Raw genomic sequence first — 9,259 nt, forward strand, 5'->3', positions numbered from 1 at the left:
TGGTGTTAATCACTGAGCATGCTCCTCTGCACACTGCTCATAGTGTTAATCACTGAGCATGCTCCTCTGCACCCATGCTCCTCCAAATGCACAACAGCTCTAAAAGGCTCATCAGAAGCGAGTGGGGGGGGGGAATTGGGCAGAGACCAGTGACAACACTCCACCCTTCATTTGGGCGCCGCTAGCACGTCGCAGCTGTCAGAAGACGCCCACGCAATGAAGACCGACAGCGGCCGGCCTCCGTCTCGTAACCACTCATCTTTCCCTGCGGCGAACGCGCCCTCCTCCTCTCGCGTCGGGCCGAGGCCGGGCTCACGGCGGTTAATTTATGAGAGGTTTACGCGGCGGTCGCCGGGCGGTTTCCGTGGAAACATGCGCGCGGTTCGGCGCTAAACCGGGTCATCTCAGGCGGACGCCGGAGGATGTTCTGGTGCGCTGTTATCGCCTGTCTAAGGGAATGCCATCAACTCTGTTTTACAGATGGGCAGACACTACTGCTACACCCTGCCTCTACACTAGCTGTCATGGTATGAATGCACAGGCTAAAAACAGACTGGTCCATTTATTATGAAGCATTAGCAATGGCATAGCTCTACAGATTGCAATGCTCTACAAGGCAGCTTGTACTTCTAATATTAATTGCATTGGAGGAGGAGCAGGCCTTTTAGTGAGCCCATAGTAAACACCCATCGCTTTCATGTGTTTATCGTAGATTGTTCTCAACTTCTTAATTATCTACATGGCTAAATAAATGATATTTTGTTCATAAAACAAATCTGTTATCAAGACGGCACCTGCCGAAATGCTGAAGGTGTGAACAATTCTGTCCACCACATTTATTATGAGTGATATGAGAGCATTTTCATTTTTTTTTAAAAGTAATCATTCCTTTCACACTGTACTGAGGATATGACAGATATGACATATGAATGACTCCAGCCATAATCCACCCTCTTTCCAGCCCGAAAAACAGCTCACTGGTTACAGACGAACAGGGTAATAAACAATCTCCATCTTGTCTGTAATTTTTTGGAGCAAAATATATTAAGAATCCTTTTCATCTTTTCTGTTACCTGTGTGGACAACCTTTACGGCATTTTCGATATAAAATTACGGCTGAATAAATTGCATATGCATTTATCTTCAAAATCTCCTACTGTGACAGCCATTCTTGGCTTTTGGTTCTTCCGGGAAGAATCGCATTACGACATTAAATTAGTTCTGCGCTTCACTGAGAAATTGATTGTTCGAGAAAATGAAAATGGCTTTGATATAAATTACGAGTATGGATTTTGTGGAATCTGTTATTTTATCTATCAGAGTGCCAATGGCAGTAAAGGCATTTGGAATGTAATTTGTCCGTGGAATACAGAAGCATCACTTAAGAGTAAGAAAAATAGACTGATGTGCAGACAGCTTCAACCAGGATTTTAGCTCCTTACGGTTAGCAGTTGTAACCACGGAGAGGATATTGTTTAAATGTGGCCAACTGAATAACTCTTCTGATGCTGTCAAAAGCTGCGGAATTACCATGGAAACCTGGTCATAGGGAGATGGGCCACACCTGAAGCAGGAAAATCTGTATAAATAATGTTCATGTTGTGGAGAAGAACTCCCATAAGCCAACAATATCCTGGCCTGTCCGCAAAACTGGTTGCCATCAGAGGAAAGAACCACTTTGCATTTCGACCGAAACGTATCAACAGTGTCTCCTCTAAAAATAAAGCTTCACTTAAATACCTCCTTGCACTACTGAGATGGGTTTCCTTCCTGCCGCTACCACACAGGCCAGTTTAACCGAGTGACCAAGGTGTTTATTTCCCTCTAAATCAAATGGCTTTTTCAAAGGCACCACTGGCCTTGTCATGGTTTCCCTGCCCAGCTTCAGAAATTCTGACAGAATATTACACCAGCTTACCCCCAAATCCTTCTTGTCCTTAATGATTCACTCTGCCACCATCTTTAAAGCAGCTGAAAATTTCACTCGCTTTGGTGCACCTGGACAGGAAGTTCTTGGCACTGCAGCTCAAAGCAATACGAAGCAGAGAGACCCATCTGTATCAAAGAGAGCCCCAGAATTATATATGCACGCTATCCAAAAGTTTCCAGAGAAAATTATAGGCATCACCACGTGATTACTGAAAATATCCAAGGTCCTCCCATTTAGCTACACATCAAAAGAGAATCTTTAATGAGATTAAATCTTTCATGTTAAAAATGCTGTATCCATTAATTTCAGGTATAAGCTGCTCATTTCAGCAAAGTTGAAGGAACAAAGGAAGATTATCAAAAGGTGTGTTGCATGTATGGACAGCACAGAAACATCAAGATACTCTGATATTGTGTACGGTTTTAGTCTTGGATCATAGCTAGAGAATACTTAAGGACCTTGTGGACAGAGTAGTCAAAATAGTTATTGACTACTTAAGGACAGATTGATAAGAGTGTTAATTATAGCTATACAATATTTAAGGACATTATAGATAGTGCTTATTATAGCCATAAGATACTTAAAGGCATTGGAGGCAGCAGTGTAGGAAGGAACTGGTCTTGAAAGCTAAAGTTTGCAGGTTCGATTCATGGGTAGGACACTGCCTTTGTGTCCTTGAGCAAGTTCTTAAGTGTATATCCAAATGGATGCTATGTAAATGCAAAAATGAAATATAGGAATCCTACTAGATAGCTCGTTACGTAGCAATTTACCAAACAATGCAGACGACTTAGACAGCTAAGCACCTTACCAGCAACTTGCCTGATTAGTCAGCAAAACGGAGTGGCTAATTAAGTAAGCAGCACGCTTAATAGCTAGCTATGATACAACGTAGGATACATAACCAGCTTGCTAGAAACTCGGCAGTCAAGTGTGTTAAATGGTTAGCACAGAATGATAAACTGGCTCTAGCTACAGAAAGCAGTGTGCTAGCAATTTAACGCAAACTACTTAGCACATTACGCATCGCACCGACGCACCCTAGTCCGCTTGAGAAAGGACTCCGGAGCGCTTCCAGGTGAACCCCGAGGGCGGAGGGAAACCCATTTAACGCTGTTTTGTAACGCTTATTTCCAGTTGAAGACAATGTATAAGCTTATGGTAATGGCTTATTCTATCATTAATATTGGACTAAAAATTAAATAATATTTATAAGAAATATTGTCTTGATAGGCTATATTATTTAATAGCCTATTGTATCGTTTGTGTAGCCAAAAATAGTCTACTTTATTTACTCTAATTGTATGTTATTAGTTAATCTGTAAGGATTAGTGTAGCACTGCCGGTAGACATTTTTGTCTGTTCATTTTTCAGACTGTAAGCACCTGGCTTAATTTGGCCTACCCACTCGTCTTCCTCGGAGTGCAGTTCCGAACGGGTCATGAATTGTCGTCGCATCATATAAAGCCTTCTGTGCTTTTATCTTCGCCTGATGGCAGCGCGAGCGCGTCTGCTTTGGAATGTAGGCTACCCTAGGTGTAGGCCTAATTGCACACTTTTGCCACCTGGTGTCTTGACAATCTTTCCCTTTCCCCTTTCTCTTATTTTTAGAGCCACTTTTAACATATCTTTAATTTAAACCTAATCCCCTATGCTTATAGCTCTTATATTGAATGTAGCCAATTTTTCCTCATGTTAGTCTTCCACTGTGCTTATGTTTGAACAGTGACACCTGCATCTTGCTGTTTTATTGTAAACAATGTACTCTTTTTTTTTTTAAGAAAGCACTGAGCTGTGTTTGGTTTGGAGCTGTGTCAGAATGAAACAGACTAATGAAAAAAATAAAATAAAGCAATGTATCCCACCTCAGCAATCAGTGATAAAGCGCCAGATTGGTCATGTAGCCAGCGAACTAGCCAGTTAATTTGCGAGCAGCTTGCTTGGCTACTTAAAGCACATCCCAGCTGACAGAAAGACTCAATCCACATTAACAGTGAGAACGGACACAAACATAAACAAAAGACAGATGCACCAAACATCATGGCTGCCCTGTTTAGCACCACCAGAGTACTCAGGCCATCTGACAGCCAAGTACCCTCTGCAGCTCTGAGCTGTGTGGCTACTGGCAGGACAGGCCTGCTTAGAATACAGATCACCAGTGACATCTGCCCTAAACCCCCCACCTTTACACACACACACACACACACACACCAAGACCACTGCAGTCAACCTGTGTTTGATTTAGGATAGCTGGGTCCTTGAAAGATTAAAAAGTTTGGCTGCTATGGACCCTCACCCTGAGCCAGCCCAGGCTTTGGTTGATCCACTAACACACTTCTTTCCTCAGACATGCAAAGTGGTTACACAATAAATAGATAAAAACATCTGGCTGAGGAAGAAAATGTAGCATTCTGGTATGTGGTCAACAAAGCTAAAAAGCATTATACCTGGAACTAGGAATGTTGATCGGATCTAAGTCTGCTAATTGAATGTCTTTTGCACATCTGACTCCCCCCTCTGAAGGCACATCTGAGGATGTGCAATCTGCCCGTCCGCGTAACCGGCCAAGCCAACGCTCGGTACATGCCTCCATCTGGTGGGGTCTCCATTCTCCCCACAGGCTTCGATGGGACGCCGACTCCAGCCCGTCACCATTAAAAACCTCATCTAGCAGCTGTAGAGGGAGGCTTGTGCTGGCTTGTCCAGGGTTGTGGGAAATGGGGGCCACCGCTTCAGTGTGTGTACTGTGTCCGTATCGGTCTTTAGTCTTTATTCTGCCAACATCGCCGTGCTTATGGGTAAACCTGATTAATATTTAAATATGGCGTCTGGCGCTGTCTGGCCTTATTGTTGTTCTAAAGGTAGGAGGACAGATTGAGAGCGCTCTATTGGTTATGGGTGATTTGTTACAAGCTCAACCGTGTCAACACTGGAGTAGCAAGGTGTAACATTGTAGCTGCAGTAACAAACACTTCCATTAAGCCTTGGGTCATTTAGAGGAATTTAAATGGGGCCAGCTTGCAGTAGCTTTAATGCAGGTGTGAATAATATCTTTTCACAAAAGCTCATTCTTTCCCTCTGATTTTTAAAGATTTTTTGGCAGAGCCTGCACTAGCATTACTGCCATTTCAACCCACCTATAAACCTACCTAAAATCCCACCTATGGCAGGGTTTGGGGCAATCTGGGGCACGCCTACTGGTTAAGTGAGAACATACACCTGGGCTGAGAAAGAGAGAGAGACATTACATGTACAGAACATTTTTCGCTTATAGATCTCGAAAACAAGGCACAATAGTCCTGACTCCTGGGCCCTGAACCATCCATCCATCCATCCATTTTCCCACCGCTTGGTCCAAATCAGGGTTGCGGCGGCAACAGGGCAAGCAGAGCAGCCCAGACGCCTCTCTCCCCATCTACTTCCAATCATCCCAGGGTATTCCACAGTGATCCCAGATCCAGCACTGCCTAGATCCAGCACAGCCCAGAGGCTGCACAACCCGGATCCAGCACAACCCAGATCAGCACAGCCCGGATCCAGCACAACCCAGATCAGCACAGCCCAGATCCAGCACAGCGTGAGGTATCCAGGCGCCCAAGCCTCGGTTAAGCCACGTGTCAGACGTCCTCTCACCACGAATGGCTGGCGCGGCACAGCGGGGGCGGGCTGTGGAGGTGAGGAGGAGAGGAGCAGCTTTCGGCTGCTCCGCGTGAGTAATCTCAGGACTGAGGATCCACATCCATCATCCCCCAGGCAGGCCGGCCGGCCGGCCTCAAGCCATCGCACAGCCCAGGTCCCTACCGGCGCTTCTGCACACAGATGGCGCCGACGGCCTCGGCCGTAAAGAGCTGAGCTCTGCGCTTTCACGCCACTCCCCACTCCTTTCCTTTCCTTTCCTCCCTCCCCCTCCCCCTCCCTCCCTCCATCTCTCCTCCCTTCTCTTCTGGACGCAGGACGCCAGCGGGAGGAACCGTGTGTGAAAGGCGGTGTGAGTTATCTGGCGAGCGTGCGCGGGGCACTGGCCTTGTAATAACCGTCAGCGGAGTGTCAGTAGGGGCTGTGAATTGTGTCCCTGCTGCTAATGTTTTTTTCTGAAAGGCCTTTCCGTTGCTCTGGGCTTTCGGTTCTATCGCTCGGCGCTGCCATGGCAACATCTACTGTACTCCGCTGTGTATGGAGCGCCGCGGAGAAGCCACACTGTGAAATGAGCGATTTCGCTATATTGCCGAACGGATATCCGAGCACAGCATAATTATGACTTAATAAAAGTGTTGTTTTGATTGCAGCAAAGAACAGCAGCAACAACAGCACATCTGCTCTGGTATTACAGATTAAATTTATGTATGTTATATACTGTAACTCCGCATAAAACTGCCTTTTAAAACATTTTTTTGTGTTCATATAATCTTATCCACTAATCATAAATTTTAGCTTCCATCTTCATGCAAATGAAGGTGAGTGAAATAAATATGTACAATATTGTAATATGATGCAATAATTAGGACATTAACATTTGGTAACAGCTGGGACCAAAGAAAAGCTGCAACTCCACTGCAGTTCTCCCACTTAATTGTTTCTTCTTTCCTCAGCAGATTTGTTCTGTTATGATGGAGGAACGTGCACATTGCAAACATCTGTTCACTGCATGATGGACGTAGCACACCTTAACTTTAATGTTATATACATTGTCTAATATATATTTTTTGTGATTTAGCATAGTCCAACATGTATTTTAGTGTTTCCTGATTGTAAGGTATTTATAAGTTCTATGCAATTTATGTATGGACGTTCTAACTAAAATTTCCTGGGTTGGAATGAAAACCTACAGGACGGTCGATCTCTGGGAACAAGGTTGGGTAGCCCTGCTTTATTTCCCTCTAACCTTAACCCTACCCTCAACACAGTAAAAGCTCCATTAACAGAAGGATCATGCTTCGACAGGCATTAGATTCACAGCAGTCAGTTCTATTCGACATCACCAGGCAGCTACATTATCCTATTAGAAGAATCAAACCTGAACCTAAAATACTTGACTTATATGATACACATTTATCTACTGGCTGTTTTGGAAGGGGGGGGAAGAAGAGTAAAGGGGCCTGGTGGTGTTAAGAAATGGCATATGATAGTGCATTAAGCTGTACTTATGGGCTGTAATATGGAAGGCAGTGGTGAGCAGTGCTTGAGCTGTCATTAGTAATGCAAACCTTAGCAAACTCTAACTCTAAACTCTGGAAGCTCTGAGACCTGATGTAGATGGGTGTCTGCTCCAGGAGCTCAGTCCATGTGAAACAGGAGAATTCACTCCTGCATTAAAGAACCATTCAGGTCTTTATTCATTCAGATTGTGGCAGGTATGTGTTTTATTGTGATGTGTATGGTATGGTATTTTTTCAATGTTCAGATTGCCTCATTGATAAAAAGCCAAACAGCACCGTGTGGCAGGTCCTGCTGAGGGAATTAGAGGTCGGACGGTTTCTTCGTGTTGCATAATGCTCTCAGCAGTACACCTGCAGCTGCCAGGTGAGATAGATCTACCAGCAGACAGGAAGTAATCAGCTGCCTCACATTCCTGCAGCTCACACAGCAAGGAGCTTGCTGGGAAAATGAGCTTTACTGATAGCCCAAAGATTGACTACAAAACTGCTCTTTAGGCAAAGATAGTGATGGAAGAAAACATTTAATTGCATGTGCTTTTGAATACCAGCCGTATATTATATTTTTTACCATGTAAAGCATCTTTGTGACAGTTCTCTGTAAAAAAAAAAAAGCGCTAAACAAATAAAATGTAATTGAAATTAAACAGAATTATTGTAGTTGCAGAAATGGCATGAGGGTGCATAGAGGAACAGGACGGAGTTGAAGGAGTCGAATGAGAGCCCCAGTATCAGCAAAACGAGTCTCTGTCTGGGGTCATGACCTGGTGAGGTGAGGAGCTCTTCAGGCAGGCAACTCAGCTGACTCAACTAGATACTGCATTTCAAAATGGCTGCTGCGTTTCATCTTTAAACGTGTGGCAACATGACTCCTCAATCTCAGCAATTTATGAAGTCCCACCAGCAGAGAGGGTGCGGAAACACTTAGTGAGGACACATTATAAGCAGGAATAATTCACATGAAGGTCAGTTTCAACATGAGGTCAGCTTAAGCTGGAAAAGCCTTCTCTGCCGGGGTGTCAGTCTGATTCCGCGAGGTCGCCCCACGAACAGGGAGGGCATTCCGTCACATTTCGTCAGTCAACAGCAGTGTTTTATGGCAGCCATTTTGCCAGGACTAACACTGACCCCACTGGTCCCTGACTAATAGTGCTCTTCCATTCATTAGATTCTGAATGTGGGAGGTGATGTGTGAAACCAAAACAAGTTTTTTCTGTGTTTGTTTTCATATATAAACACTCAGGGGTGAATTTATTATGTACTATTTATTATGTATAATCTATCCAGTACTGGGCAGGACCAACTTCTGCCATCAGACCAGACTGAATTCTTCATGTCATGAATTCAACAGGGTTCTGGAAACATTCCTTAGCGTTATTGGTTCGTGCTGGCCCAATAGCACCGCACATTTTTCGACCACACGGTCATAATGTGAGCCTCCCTTTCCACCTCATCCCAAAGGTGCTCTATTAGGTTGAGATCTGGGGACTGTGCAGGCCTTTGGAATGAGCTGAAGCCACTGATATGTTCCTAGAACCAACCTGAGATGATGCATGCTTTCAGACATGGTGGATTATCCTGCTGGAAGTATCCATTTGGAAACTGTAGACCGTGGTCATGAAGGGACAAACGTGGTCAGTTTTGGTGATCACATGCCCACTGTAGCCTCACCTTCCTGTTCTTAGCTGATAGGAGTGGAACCTGTGATCTTCTGCTGCTATAGCTCATCCGCTTCAAGGTTCGATGTGCTGTGCGTTCAGAGCTGCCCTTCTGCACACCACTGCTGTAAGCAGCTGTTATATGAGCATTTGTGACCTTTCCATTAGCCTGAACAAGTCTGCCCATTCTCCTCTGGCTTCTCTCAGTAACAAGGCACTTTTTCACCCACAGAACTGCCACTCACTGGATGTGTTTTTTTTATTATCACACGGTTCTCTGAAAACCACAGATACTGCAGTGTGTGAAAATGCAGTACATGAGAGAATGATATTTATTCATTTATTATTTTTAATATATCATTTTCTACAAGTTTTATATCTTTTTTGTCTGATTTTATTACACCCTGTTTTGTTGATTTAAGCCACTCAGTTACTATACCAAACACTTCCCCCATTTGAACAATATTTCCGGAAACCTCTTTCCAGCTGAGGTCTATAGTATGTTTTGTTGCTCACTT

At 44.3% G+C, this 9,259-nt stretch overlaps 1 long non-coding RNA gene across 4 annotated transcripts in view; it reads right to left on the reverse strand.

Annotated features, from left to right (window-relative positions):
* The window catches only part of LOC135240598 (uncharacterized), a 70,776-nt gene extending 67,019 nt beyond the window's left edge, over nt 1-3,757 (reverse strand). For 2 of the 4 annotated variants that reach the window (XR_010325730.1, XR_010325727.1), the window contains exons 1-2: nt 2,742-2,955; nt 1,919-2,055 (exon numbers count right to left, since the gene is read on the reverse strand). This is a non-coding gene — a long non-coding RNA (uncharacterized LOC135240598). The other 2 variants (XR_010325729.1, XR_010325728.1) reach the window with 2 other exon arrangements.
* Nucleotides 3,758-9,259: the final 5,502 nt, after the last annotated feature.

This window comes from Anguilla rostrata, chromosome 15 (assembly GCF_018555375.3).
Source record: "Anguilla rostrata isolate EN2019 chromosome 15, ASM1855537v3, whole genome shotgun sequence".
NCBI classification, from domain to species: Eukaryota; Metazoa; Chordata; class Actinopteri; order Anguilliformes; family Anguillidae; genus Anguilla; species Anguilla rostrata.